We start from the raw sequence: 15506 nt of genomic DNA, 5'->3' as shown, positions 1-15506 counted from the left end.
TTCTATCTCTCCCTTTCCCTTCCTCTCTCTAAAATGAATAAAAACATATTTTTTTAAATGTACATTGAAAATAACAGTACTCTTGAAAGCTGCAAGTCATTCAGCATTGCTAGAGTAAAATGTCAGACTGGGGTAGGTGGGAAGAGGTCAACAGAAGGAGATAGCTGTATAGGTGGCAGCCAGGTTATTAAATGTTTATATTTTGATTAAAGAGTTTGGCTTTCTTCCCTGAAACACACTGATACAATGGATTACTAGTCAGCAATGAAAAGGGACAAATCACTGAAACATGCTACAATATGAAAGAACCTCAAAAAAAATTTATAAAACAAAACAAATGAACAAACAAAACAGAAACAAACTCATAGATACAGAGAACAAATTGGTGTTGCCAAATGGGAGGGGTTTGAGGACTGGCTGAAAAATGTAAAGGGACTAAGAAGTACGAATTGGTGGTTACAAGATAGTCACGTGGATATAAAGTACAGCACAGGGAATATAGTCAATAATATTGCAATAACTGTGTATGGTGCCAGGTGGGTACTAGATTTATCAGGGGAATCACCTCATAAGTTATATAAATGTCTAACCACTCTGTTGTACACCTGAGACTAATATAATATTAAATGTTAACTGTAATTGAAAAATAAAAAAATACGCTAAGTGAAAGAGGCCAGAATATTCTATAATTTCATTTATATGAAACTTTAAGAAAAGACAAATCTATAGACAGGAAGTAGGTCAAAGGTGGCCTGGGTTTGAGTGAGACTGATGGCAAACAGCACTAGAGAGAGAAGGCTGACCATGGGCTCGAGGTTGAAGTTCAGGTAAATTAGGATGCACAGCATAAAAAAGAGAGTGTGGAATGGAGTAGGTCCCATGGCCTGTGGATCTTTATGCAAAACCAGTCTGGCTTTCTAAATGCCCCCAGACCTCAGGCAGGATCCTGCGGGTGGTGCAACAGAGAACAGTGTTTCCCAAGCCAGCTTTACACTCTCTGGTGCTTTTGAAAATCAGCCAACTTTGAGAAACACCTACATAGAAGGAGACTACTACTCTGGATTCAAACAGACTGAGGTTCCATGACCACTTACTTCCAAGCTGCTTTTCAAAAGTTATTTAACCTCTCGGAGCCCCAGGTTTTAATATATTAAAATGGCAATAATCTTAGCCCATTCAGGAAGCTGCTGTAATAACATAGGTAACTCCCCAGAAAAGTGTATATCCTGATTTGGGTTACACAGTAAGTTTCTGCATCAATATTATTATCATAACCTCTCAGGCCTCAGATTTCTCATCTGTAAAATGGTCCCAGCGAACAGGACTTCCTTTCCAGCTCTAATATTCTCTATCACTGTCAGATCATCAGCTACATGCTACATTTTCCAGAATGCTTTACATGTGTAAGGCTCTCACAGAAGAGATAACCCAAAAAGGCTTAATAGAATTGCTGGTTCTTTCAACACTGGCTTATCTAGAGCCTGCATTCAGGTTACGCGGTGTTTGTGGGGCAGGTGTTGATCCAGCCTAGGAAAGTAAGACCACAGGTGGAGTGCTTTTAGCACGAAAACTCTAGGTATTCAGAGAAGATGGAAGGCAAGGGCCTCCTGCAATTTGAACACCTCGAGTGTTGTGTTCTGAAAACATGCTCCATGGATCAGAGTCAGGTACATACATGCATTACCAAAATCTCTTCAGGTGAGGGTTGTATCTTCTTAAAATAACTCCAGTACAACCCTACTCAATGATTCTCTTACTTTCCCCACTGGTCTTGCCTGTGTTAACTAGCTCCATTCATACAAGTCACTTCCACCATCTACACCAGGAAGGCGGGAGCTAGAATAGAACCGAATCATTCTTTACTTAATCACGCACTATCTTTCCAACTGACACCTTCCTAGTCTCATTACTCCAACTCCTGAGAACAAACATGTTCCATGGAACAATCAGCCTTCTCCTCTTTTTTTTTTTTAAAATATATCTTTATTGATTTCAGAGAGAGGAGAGAAGAGGGAGAGAGAGAGATAGAAACATCAATGATGACAGACTCATCGATCAAGCCCACAACGGGGCACGTGCCCCAACCAGGAATCGAACCCCAATCGCCTGGATCCCAGGTCAAAGCTCAACCGCTGAGCCACGCATCCTGCTGGGCTCCTCCATCTTTTTTACATTTAAGCGACTCAGTTTTATAACAGCTCTGTAAGAAAAATGCTGCTCCCCATTCTTTGGCAAACTAAAGACCAGAAAGTGGATTAAATTTCTGAATAGAGAAGAGTCCCAGCACAAATTACAGCCGCCCACACTATTTTCTGTCCCCTGATATACGTGCAGAGCTTCTGCCACATTTCTTGAGTCTTCGAGGGGATGCCAAGCTGGCTCTGAGGCAACCATTATTCTGACGATCGCCACCTCAGGCACCAGAAAACTTACCTACTTCCCACCTCATCCTTCAAAGGAGAGAGCTTAAGGACCTAGCAGGTAAAAAGTTAAAATGCATTCCATTTAAAAAATTGAGTTTTTTTGTAGCGGAAGTCGACTCTTTACCTTCTGAAATGACCCACCTTGTTAGAATGAGAACACATCAGAGGCTTAGATTTGAAGACCAGCCCTTAAAATCCAGGAGAAAATGAAGGAATATGGAAGTATGGCCCCCGAGGTATAAGTAGAAGCAAATCTGCATAAGTGCTGCATAATTGATGATGAACCACTTACTGGTCATTCAAAAGTGCTAATGAAATGGCTGCTTTCTGCTGCATGGATATTCGGCTATTGTTAAAATGTGAGCAATTTAACTTTTAAACTTTTATTCACTGATAGCACCTAATTAATGTTTTTTGGAGTTGGGAAAAGCACCCTGCAGTGCCAGGGGCCAGTTTATGCAAAATGATGAGGTTGACAGTTAATCTCTAGCACCACCAATACCCACTTTTTAAGGCTGATTTTTGCTTTTATTCCATTTTTTTAATCATTCCCCATTTTTCCTCATGTACCAAGGTCTTCATGTTCTTTCCTTCTATCATCAAAACCTACTTTCAGAAATAGAACTGACAAATTCAATTTGACTAAGATGCTTATAATCAAATTTCTACCTTTCTATAGGTATTTATGTTTTAATGAGATCTTGAATCTTAGGCCACAACAGTAGTTGGTAAAGAGGGTGAATATCAGAATCACGTGCAGAGCCATGTCACAACATACTTTCAGATTCCTGCTCAGAGATTGTTTCCAGAGGTATGACTGTGTCATGCCTGGCCTGGGAAACTCTGTGTGTGTGTGTGTGTGTGTGTGTGTGTGTGTGTGTGTGTGCGCGCGCGCGCACACGTGTGCAAGCACATGCTCAGGGACTCACAAATCTCCAAACGTGATTCTGATGCAGTCCTTCAGTGGTAAACCGCAGGCTAAAGGATGCAGATCCAATGGCAAACTTTCTCTCATTAATCAGTGGTTGCGGTAACTTTGGTTGGGCAGCAGATGGCGATTTGACAGTCTACAAATTGAAGAACCATTTCTTCTATCTGAATGTTCAACTATCTTGCTAGATAAAAGAAAAGACAAATAGATCACAGATAGACAGACACTCCAGCTGGTGTTTCTCCAAGTAGTTCATGGCACATTCATTACAATCTCCTGGGGTGGTGTTTAAACTTAAGTTTCAAGACCCTTGCTTAGAACTAGATTCAGAATATTTGAAGGCAGAGCTGAGAAATGTGACTTAGAAAAGATGCTCTTTAGGCAACTTAAGCTGAAGTACCACCAGTCTAAGTGTTAATGGTTTTCTCAATGATTATTTTGTTATGTTGATTATAAACAAAGTATAAAATATATAATGGTCATCCAAAGATAACCTATTGTTAATATTTTCATATATTTCCTCTCAGTCTTTTGTTGTATACAGTATATACAACTTTATATACAGTATATATGATTTTATATCTATTACCATGTTAATACTATTTTAGAAGCCTTTTTCCCTGTCATTGGATAGCTGGCAAGAACTGTAATTTAAATGGCTACGTATTCTTTCATTATATGAATATGCTGTATTTCACTAAATTAACCCCCATTGTGAACATTTAAGCTGATTTCTATTTTTTGCTATTATAAATAAATAATAATGTAAGAGATAGCTTTATATATGTTTGTTTTTCCTCTAAATCTTAAGAAAAGAATTGCTGGATAAAGGTTTTGATAAGTGTTAAATGTTTATCCTTTGGCTAAAGCAAGGTGTTAAACTGCTCCGTGTAGTCAGACCAGCAGCAAGAATTAAGTACAGGTGATTGGAAAGGAACCAGGATTTTCTAGAAGGACAAACTACAGTACTTTTAATTGCAAAAAACTTACCATGTCCTTAATGATGGCCCTGCCAGACTGGAGCTCAGGAGAGTGCCGTAGGGTGCCCAATTGTACTGGTTTGCCTGGGACTAAGAAGTTTTCTGGGATTCAGGACTTCCACTGCTAAACCCAGGTAAGTCCCAGGCAAATAGAGATTGTCCGTCACCCTAATTGAAATCTAACCTTTGAGTTTATAAAATATCCACAGGAATTTTAGCTGAGTATGGTATGCGTATAACATGATATAATGTAACACTACTCATCACTGTGCTTTTCTTCCACATTTTCTCCACTGGAACACTGAAGAGAGTCAGGGAGAACTGTTCACATATCATAAATTACAGAACGACACAGGCGAGATGAAAGAATTGAATTAGGACCAAGGATTACCAATAGAGAGGCAGCACACTGCCTGCCCAATCTCCAAACTCATCAGGAATCTGAGCTGCAATAACAATGGCTCTTGAAAAGCCAGCCCTCCTTTCACTTGGCTGCATTTTATTAAGTATAGCTACTGGGAAGAGCTTGCAACTCACCTCTTAACCTTAGCGGCTCCTCAACTCATTTAAAGCTAGTTCTTCACTTCCCATCTGCTCTTTATATTACTAAAAATTCATTAACGCCAAGCAATGAGGTAGAGATCTAACTTAAACAACAAAAAAAAGAATTAATTTGCAGGGGGATGGAATTACTTCAGAGACATCCCCTAATGCACAGTGCAATGCCTTCATTTCAATTAAGTGTGATGGTCAGGATAGGGGTAAGTGCTCTCTTACATTCTGCTTAACACTCCAACACATTAAAAAAAAAAAAAAAAAATTATCTCTTTTCAAGTTAATAATGCCCAGAATGTCAAAAAACAAATAGCATAATACCAATCTTTACCCCTGCCTCTACTTTCAGATGACTATATGATCACACAGTTGGCCCAGTGTATTGATGATTAAAATAACATGAAGTCTCAATTATGGAGACAATGGAATGTATATATTCTGTTCTAATTATATTGAATGTCTTCAGAACTGTATCTGTCCATTACTGATGAGTAGCTTTCTTGCATTTAACTATTGGAAGCAAATGCACACATTTAGAAGAACTTTACATAGTATAGAATAAAATCTGGGATTTAAAAAATTTTTACTGAATGTTTTACTTTGAAAGTTAATCTAGTCATCCCTTCATTAAATATTAATTGATCACCAAAAGTATGCCTGTGGTAATAGAACAATAAAAACATTCCTCCTTCAGAACTTTACAACCTGGTGTGGGGGTTGGTGGGTGTCAGGGAACATATGATCAACAAATAATGGTAAGAGAAAAAAACACAGCTCAGGGTAAGGGGCTACTAATCGAGACGGCACAACAAGGGAGAGCTTCTCTGAGGTGGTGGTGCTTAAACAAGGCTGAGTGATGTGAGGTGTGAGCCATATAAGTATCTGCACAGGCAAAGGGCAGAGTAAGAGTAAAGGCTCTAAGGAGAGAACAGGCTGTGAATAGAGTGAAGGGAAGTGAGCAAGCCGTTGGGAAGCTTACGAGCAGAGGAATGATTTGATCTAATCCATGTCATTCAAAGCAGCATCACTGCCTGCTGGGGCACACTAGTCCTTGGGGAATCAGGACAGGGGTGGGGCACATGGAATTTATACAAACGCCCACATGCCCTTCTTTGTAGTTGAAGGTACCACTGTTCATGGTAGCATTAGCTCTATTTACAAACCTTACTACACACGCAGTCTATCCTTGGTTGAGCTGAGTTTCTTATAGTTCTATTTTCATAATTCCCTTCCTCATCTACTCATGTGTATACTGTTTGGAAAGCACAGTGCTCTGAACAGTGTGGTGCGACAAAAGAGACTGTGTGGGGCTCGTTCTCTTCTCAGATGTCTGATTCTGTGCACAGGAAGTGTCTCCCACCAGAATTACCACTTGCCAGTCCAATTTTGGGGGTCTATTTTGAGTACTCTTTCACACCTTAGATTCTCTTGAATGCCATCCATGTTTGACAGATGTAGAGCTCTGAGTTGACTCTCAGTCAAGTTTAAAATTTCATAGGCCTAAGACGTCTGCAAATTTCTTCATCCCACCTTCCCAGTTAAATAATTTTGCTGGGTATATTAGTTCTCTATTCTATGAAACAGTATCGCCACAATCTTAGCAGCTTAAAACAACACACAGTTTCTGTAGGTCACGAACCTGGGCACAGACTGACTGGGTCCTGCTGCCATTTCCTGAGGCTTAACTAGGGAAGGACTGGCTTCCAAGCTCACACAGGTTATTGGCAGGGTTTGCTTCCCTGCATTTATAGTACCGACAGGTTCAGGTTTTTTGCTGGCTGCAGGCAGAGACCATCCTCAGCTCCAAGAAGTTTCTTCTCGTTTGGGGTTTCCCCACATGGCTGCTTGGTTTCTCAGAGCTAGCAAGAGAAAGAGAGATTCTAGTAAGACAGTCTCTACAACTTTGTAGAACACAAACAGGCAATCGTGTATATCCTATCACCTTTACCAAAGTCTGTTGGTTACAGGTCCTACCCATTCAAAAAAGGCATCACCCAAGTGCAGGAACTCCAGGAGTCAGGGACCGTGGCAGTCACCCTGTCTGTCCACTATACTGGCTATAGAATTCTAGGTTAAAAATAATTTTTACTTAAAATTTCATAGGCATTGCTCCACTCTCCTTTAGCATCCAGTGTTGCTGTTGCCATTTTGATTTTCATTTCATGAATATGTACTGTTTGGGGCCTACGCCCCTTGGGAAGCTCCTAAGATCATCGTTTTAATCCCTGGTATTCTGAAATTCTGTGATGTTTTTAGATATGGGTTTTGATTTATTTCTTAATTATCATGCTGGGCATTTGGTGAGCTCTTTCAATCTGAGACTCATGTCTTTGTCATCTAGAACATGTTAATGATTTTTCCTTTGGTGATTCCCATGAACCTTCTACTATTCTTTAATTGTCCTTGTTTCTTGGATACATTATATTCTCTTTGAGATTAATGATATTTTTGAAATTTTCGTTTTGCTTTGTTTTCTGCTTTCTCTATTGTCTTTCTTCTCTGCTCAATTATTTTATTGATTTGGTCTCTAAGTTTTATGTTGGAGGTTTTCCTCAAATGATATTCTTATTTCTTTATAGTCAAGAGTAACACACTAAAAATCTGTGTGAATGGATAGAGCATGTTGACTTTGAATTTGGAGTACGGTCAATTGCAGGTTACTCCATTATGCCTGATGTCATTGAATCCAGAAACTCAACGTAGATTGAGAATCAGAAAGTCTAACTGCTTTGCAAACAACTTTCAGTCAATCCATCTGCCATAAGGTAGCCTCCTGCACCTCCCATAATACCAGAGGTCATTAAGTCTGAGCTTTTCTGGAGTTCTGCAGGGCTCTTCACCCGGCTTTACATGCTCACCACCTTCTATAGGCACTTGTGTTTCAGTTTCTCCTACTGAGTCAGTGGCCACCCGTCCATTCATTCTTCATCTACCAAAATCGTGTTTCTTCTCCATTTGTATATGTGTTGGTGGCCTCCCTCCTGGTGATAATTCATCTCCTTGCATCTTAAAGTCTCAAATTGCTCAGGGATTTGTCATCCGTACCTGATTATTCAAGAGGGAAGGAGTGTGTAAAGAGTAGCTCCTTTTAAAAAGCCATGGTATGTAGATGGCATAATTTAATTCTGCTCTCATTCCACTGACTAGAACTAGGACACATGTCCACATCTAACTGCAAGAGAAGCTGGGAAACATAAAATATCATTTTTTGCTCCCAGAGGAAAGTGATATTTCTGGAACAACTAGAAGTTTCTGCCATGGTGACTGGACAAGTTGCTTCATTTCTTATAGCCTCAGTTTTGTCATTTGCTAAAATAATAGTTGCTCTAATAATAGTTCTTACTCCATTGAGTTACCATGAGGTCTAAATGTGCCTGGCTCAGGGTAAGCTACATTGAAAATTTTAAAAAGGTAGCTTTTATTTTCAATATTATTTCAAGGTACGTATACTAATGACATTACGACAGTAGCTGAATTTTGTATATAAAAATAGCATGTTTTTAAAATATCTTCCTATGCTACTGTTCTGGCTGTATAATCTGAATTTTGACACAACTCTCTTTACTCTATCACTAATAAAACATTTATCAAATCTGAGTTCATTTGTTAGTTTCTACTTCTTAAAGAAGTGAACCACTTACTTAAAAGATTGAAATAATACTGTCCAAATTATTTACAATAATACTTACATAAAAGTCCTAAAGAACTACAAATGCATCTGTTGAAATAATACCATATTATGATACTGCTCAAAATAAAAATCTTGTGAACTGAGGCATGAGAAATTCCTTTTTACCTGGATCCTTATTTTAATGTGAGAACTTATAATAAAAATCATAAAATCTCTAGACTAAGAGGGTGTTACTTGTCATCTCATCCTGCAATTTTTTAATGAAAGCTACCCCCATGTACCTTTCAAATGTTCCTGCTGAGCCTTCATTCATAAGAAGTCTGAACAGTACTGCCTCCTAAGGACACACACCCATTCTTGCACAGTTCTGGACTATAAAAAAGTATCTCCTTACGTTGAGTCAAAAAAATCTGCAACTTGGTTGTCTATAAATATATAGATCATTTTTTATCTATTGTGACACATGTAATTACTCTTCTAAATGTCATTCTTTCAAATGTCTAAGGACAGTTGTTTTTAAGTAATCTTCTTCTATTCAAGTTAAATGTTTCCAATTCCTTTCATATTTTTTATGTTAGAAGGCTTTGAATGCCCCTTCATCATGTTGTTTTCTATGGATTCACTCTTGTTTGACATAAACCTCTTAAAACCCATTCCTCGGGACAGATATAACTCTGTAGTTGTTTGACTAGCATAGAATATTTCTGTGCATTCCCCCTGGGTAATGCTATGCTTCAAATATGGCTGGGCGAGTCCACATTTGTGCTTTTCTTAACCAATCATGTGAAGTGATGCTAGTAGATGTTCTGTGACCCCACTGCCTAATGTCAGCAAGGGCAAAAGTGAAAAGGCCTAACATTTAGAAAAAAGTAAGAAGTTATTAGTGATTTGAGAATTGTGTCTATAATATTGTGTCCCCAAGTAGCATATTCTTGGAAGAAACAATCTAGAAAGCTTATGCACAATTCCATGAGCAAATTTAGTAAATAATGGATATTATGCTTACTTCTTAGAAATTCACAAGGTTTACTGGATATTAATGTACTGAGCAACCCTGTTTAATTTACTTAAAACTCATTTGACAGTGAGACCTTTTAGACATATTTCATATCAATTAATAGTTCAGAAATCCTGTTTCACAGAAAACTCTGCACAACACTGGTGCACTCAATACCTGCATAATATAGACAGAATGAGTAGATATTCTAAACTTTCCACTTACCCATTTTTGCCTCTATTTACTTAAGATCATACCACCCAAGCAGCTCTGGGACCATAGATCACTGAAAATAGTCTAATCCAGATTTTCCTTAATTGGCACGAGGATATCTTATAGAGCTTAGTTCAGAAAGAGTGCTAAAGGTTTTTAGATGCCTTATCTGGTATTTCTTTCCTTACTCATTCACAGAAGAAAACTGAAATTTTCTGACCTAAATTGCCTTTTCATTATTTACTTTGGATTATCATTGTATGTTGTATTGTGTGAGGCTGTCAAATGAAGGGGTGAAAATTGTGATTTTATAAATTCATTTCATTTTTGTTTTCTTAATTTTTTGAATTTTTATTGAATTTATTGGGGTGATATTGGTTAATAAAATTATACAGGTTTCAGGTGTACAATTCTATAATACATCATCTGTACATTTTATTGTGTGTTCACCACCCCAAGTCTCATTAAACTCATTTTAAAAGCTGGTTCTCTTAATACTTTCTGACAGAGAAAAGAAAAACAGATAGTGAAGGTAACTTTTGTTTCAAACAGATGAACTTGAATTCCTTTTACATCAAACGTGTTACAATAGAAAGGAAAGTCTAATTCACAGAATCCTGGAGGATTACACATACATACTGAATGGAAGCCCACTTCCTACATCCCTGAAATTTGAAAGTTTATTATATTCCCCTCACAATCCTTTCACATGTAGAAATTACATGTTTCCTTAAACCCAGAGAGCCACAACCAAGCCATGCACACTATCTCCCTGTTTATTTATGATACTGAACAGGCTAAGATGAAAAACACTGCATCCTTCATGCTGTGGATGGCTGATCTTTGATCTTTACCCCCTGAGAGAGTCCTTGTGCAAATTCCTCTGAAAGCATTTCCATGACCTGCTGAGCTCTCCTAGCATTCTATTTTAAAACACTTTGCTAAACTCCTTCATTTTTAATAGAATGTAACTGTTTCCACTTTGGACCACTGAAGGGCCAAAAGTTCTTCCCAGGTTCTTCCTGTTCTCACATCTGATTTCACATAAAAGTAAGACAAGTTAAATGGATGAGAGCAGTAAAATTCCACTGTACTCCGAGGAATAACGCCTCAAACTGAATCCAGAGGACAGTGTTGGACACATGGTATTTGCTCATCAGAACTGGTTGGTGGGTCAAATAATCGGGGTGTGAACTTACGGATAGAACTGACATTTGTTAAGGGGAGCCTTGCTTTTCTCATTTTTTGTATCTCCACCACCAAGTTTCTAGTTTTGAGCAGAACAGGCACTGGGTAAATGTTTGTGGAGCTGAATTGCCTGTGTCGTAAAAGTAATTACAGTGCTGAATGACAGAAACGTGCCAAGGATGTGACTGAGGAATGTCAGGGATGCCTACAGTTGGAAATCACAAAAGACACTGGATCTCTTTTGTGAAATAACAGTCACATCATCATAGTAAAAATAGACATACCACTTACTCAACAGTGTTTTCAAAGTGTTTTATATAGAGAACTAAAAATGCTTTACACATAGTTTACATTTAATCCTCACAAGAACCCTGAAAGGTAAGAAGTATCATTTCCATTCTCAGTTGAAGGTGGTGAGGTTCAGGTTCACATTCTTGCCCTGTAGTCCTAGAGTCCTGGAGTCCAGATTAAGCAAAGCCCTGACTGATTCCCAAGCTGAGAACCTTCCCACAGCCCTGTGCCAATTCACTCTCTCTTATAGCATCTCATGGCATTTCTCCTCTCTGGGATTCAAGCTCTTTCCAAAAGGGCAGCATTTTCCAAAACATCCTCCAAATCTCTCCATCTAAATGAACAAATGAATGAATGAAAAACACTAGGCTACACTGTTCTGAAATACTGCCATAGAAAACTTCACCTATTTAACAGAAGTGAATACTCAGAAATGGCTCAGCAGCCGCTGAGTGAGAAACAAGCTGGGAGGGCGCTGCCTCAGAAATGAGACTGCCATTTCTAGCTGAGAAAGTGCCGTTCCTTTTATCCTGTGTAAATGCACACCCTTTGCCTTCCTCACTGTAGAGGTGTTAGTTGGGGATAAGAATCCCTTCCTTCAGTCAGACATTGCTATTAAGATACTGAGATGATTTTTCCCCCTAAGCAAACTGTCTTATTTTATTTTATATACCAACTCCATAATCAGTTCTATTTAATGCCTCCATGCTTCTGTAAGAGCAACAACAAAAAGTAAGCTATTTATTTGTAAACATATATGTATTTTGTTCTAAAAGTAATCACTATATTTACATATTCATTAGAATTGCCACTCTACATGAAATGAGGACAGTAGCTAATGGCATAATTTTAACTTTGTGGATGACCAGTTTTGCATAAACAAAATGAGATTATTAACATCGAGTCTGTGTATCAAATCTAAGGAAGAAAAATAAAACACAGGCATATTTCCTAAAGAAGTTATTTGAGGAAAACAAGCTAAGGAGTAATGTCAAAAGTAAATATTCCAAAAATGTAAATCAAAGCAAATATTCTAATTTGAATTCTTAGAAAAATAAGAGCAAATCTCTAGAAAATCTAACTAATAAAAGAAGAGCACAAGTAAAAATTAAATTACTAAAGGGCTACAATATAGAGAAAGGATTATGTGTCATATGGGACTACTATGTGCAAAAGTTTAAAAATCTGATTAAATTTAAATTTCTAATAAAATAGATGTAGCCAATAATTCAGGAAGTAAAAGAAATTCTGAACATACAAAAAAATTATTATATTTAGAGCAGTATTAGTTTTTACAAAATTGAGAGGAAGATACAGAGATTTCCCATATACGCACTGAACCCATATACGCATAGCCTCCCTCACTATCAACATCACCCATCATTTTTTACCAATCATGAACCTACACATCATAATCACCCAAAATCTCATTTACCTTAGGATTCAATCTTGGTACTTTACATTCTATGGGTTTAGATGAAAGTATAATCCATCATTATAATATCATACATAGTATTTCCCTGACCAAAAGAATTCTCTGTGCTCTGCCTATTCATCTCTCTACCCTACCACCCCTGGAAACTATGGGTCTTTTTTTCCTCCATAGTTTTGCCTTTTCCAGAATGTCATATGGTTTGAAATCATGCACTATGATATAGGCTTTTCACATTGACTTCTTTCAGTCAAATATGCACTTAAGGTTTCTCCATGTCTTTTCATGGCTTGATAGCTCATTTCTTTTCAGCACTGAATAATACTCTATTGTCTTGATATATCACAGTTGATTTATCCATTCACCTGATGAAGGACATTTTGGTTGTTTCCAAGTTTTAGCAATTATGAATAAAGCCACTATAAACATCCATGTACATACAGGTTTTTGTGTTGCAATACGTGTTCAACTCATTTGAGTAAATACCAAGGAGCAGGAAAGTTGGCATACATGGTAAGAGTGCAGGCATACCTCATTTTAGTGCACTTTGCCTTACTGAATTTCACAGATACTGCATTTTTCCAATTTCAAGGCAAGACCCTCCAGCAGCAAAAAGATTATGACTTGCTTTACCACAATACTTGCTATATTGCAGTGGTCTGGAACCCAACCCACAGTATTTCAAAGGAATGCCTGTATGTTTAGTTTTATAAAAAAAACAGAAACAGCCAGCTGGGCGTGGCTCAGTGGTTGAGCATCGACCTAGGATCCAGGAGGGCACATGCCAGGGTTGCGGGCTCGATGCCCAGTCGGGGGTGTGCAGGAGGCAGCCGATCAATGACTCTCTCATCATGGATGTTTCTCTCTCTCTCTCTCCCTTTCCCTTCCTCTCTCTGAAATAAAGATATATTTAAAACAAAAAACAACCCTCCACTTCGTCTTCCAAAGTGGCTGTACTCTTTTGTATTGCCACCAATAATGTGTGAGAGTTCCTGTTTGCTCCACACCCTTGCCATCATTTGGTGTTGTCAGTGTTCTAGAATGTTGCCATTCTAGGTGTGTAGTGGTATCTCGTTGTTTTAATGTGGTATCTAGTTGTTTTATTTCCCTAGTGGCATATAATGTGGAGCATCTTTTCATATGCTTATTTGTCACCTGTACATCTTCTTTAGTGAGGAGCTTGCTAAGGTCTTTGGCCCATTTTTTAACCATGTTGTTTGTTTTCTTACGGTTGAGTTTTAAGAATTCTTTGTATATTTTGGATAACAGACCTTTATCAGATTAGCCTTTTGCAAATATTTTCTCCTAGTCTGTGGCTTATCCTCTAATTTTCTTAATATTGTCTTTCCCAGAGCAGAAGTTTTTAATTTTTTTTATCCTCACTGGAGTATATGTTTATTGATTTTAGAGAGAGAGGAAGGGGAAGGAAAAGGGGGGGAGGGGGAGAGAAAGAAATGTCAATCGGTTGCCTCCCGTACGTGCCCCAACCTGGGGAACACACAATACAGGTATGTGCCCTGACCCCTGACCAGAAATTGAACCCACAGCCCTTTGGTACAGGGGATGATGCTCCAACCAACTGAGCCACCTGGCCAGGGCTAATTTTAACAAAGTGCTTTATATACATGGGATAAATCCCACTTGGTTGTGGTATATAATTCTTTTTATATTTTTTGATTCAATTTTCTAATATTTTGTCGAGGATTTTTTGTTGTTGAAGATCTCTATATTCATGAGAGATATTTGTCTGTATGATCTGTAGTTTTCTTTTCTTGAAATGTTTTTTGTCAGGTTTTGGTATTAGGTTAATGCTGGCCTCATAGAATGAAGCCATCCTCTGAAATAGATTGTAGAGAACTGGTATAATTTCTTTCTTAAATATCTGGTAGAATCTACTAGTAAATCCATTTGTGCCTGTTGCTTTCTGGTTTTGAAGGTTATTATTGATTCAATTTTTTAAATAGATATGAGCCTATTCAGTTTTGTCTATTTTCTCTTGGTAGATTGTATCTTTTAAGGAATAGGCCCATTTCATCTAGGTTACCAAATTTTCATTTTCTCTCCCTTTTTTTTAGCATATCAGCTATACTTAATTTTTTACTTAAGCGATAGCCCTAGAGTTTTCAATATACATGGGGGAAGGGAGTAGGTTTATATTTGTTCATATGGAAAATATTAATATATAATAATGCAAAAATAAACTCTATTTCCCATACTTACAACTGTAATCCTTTTGCCCCACCCTGTTGATTTACAATAATCCAAGTTCACTTCATATTACATTATACCATTCACATCTATAGTGTACCTTACAATAATAAAATAATCCCAATTCCTTCTTCCTGTCTCTTGCGTCATTGCTGTGATTTCACTTACACATAAGTATGCATAAACACACACACGTTGCTATTACTACTTGAACAAATTGTTATGTTAGATGAATTAAGAATAAAAATAATAAAAGTTTTTATTTTTACCTTAACTTATTCCTTCCCTGATGCTCCTCCTTCCTTTATGTTTATCTGAGTTTCTGACCTATATTCTTTTCCTGCTCTCTAAAAAACTTAAGATTTTTTGCAAGCTAGGTCTACTGGCAACAAACTCCCTCAATTTTTCTTTTGTCTGAGAAATCTCTCTCCACTTTTGAAGTATAATTGCACACAGTACAGAATTCTTGGTTAGTGGAATTTTCCCTCAAAATTTTATTTCCCTCCACTCTTCTTACTTGCATGATTTCTGTAAGAAGCTGGATGTAATTCTTATATTTGTTCCTGTTTAGGTAAGGTGTCTTTTCTTCTGGCTTCTTGCAGGATTTTTGTCTTTATATTTGGTTTTCTGTAGTATAAAAATGACATGCCGAGTGTA

Source organism: Miniopterus schreibersii (assembly GCF_964146895.1).
Source record: "Miniopterus schreibersii genome assembly, chromosome: 6".
NCBI lineage: Eukaryota > Metazoa > Chordata > Mammalia > Chiroptera > Miniopteridae > Miniopterus > Miniopterus schreibersii.
The sequence above is the reverse complement of the archived record's forward strand: the minus strand, read 5'-3'. Positions refer to the sequence as shown.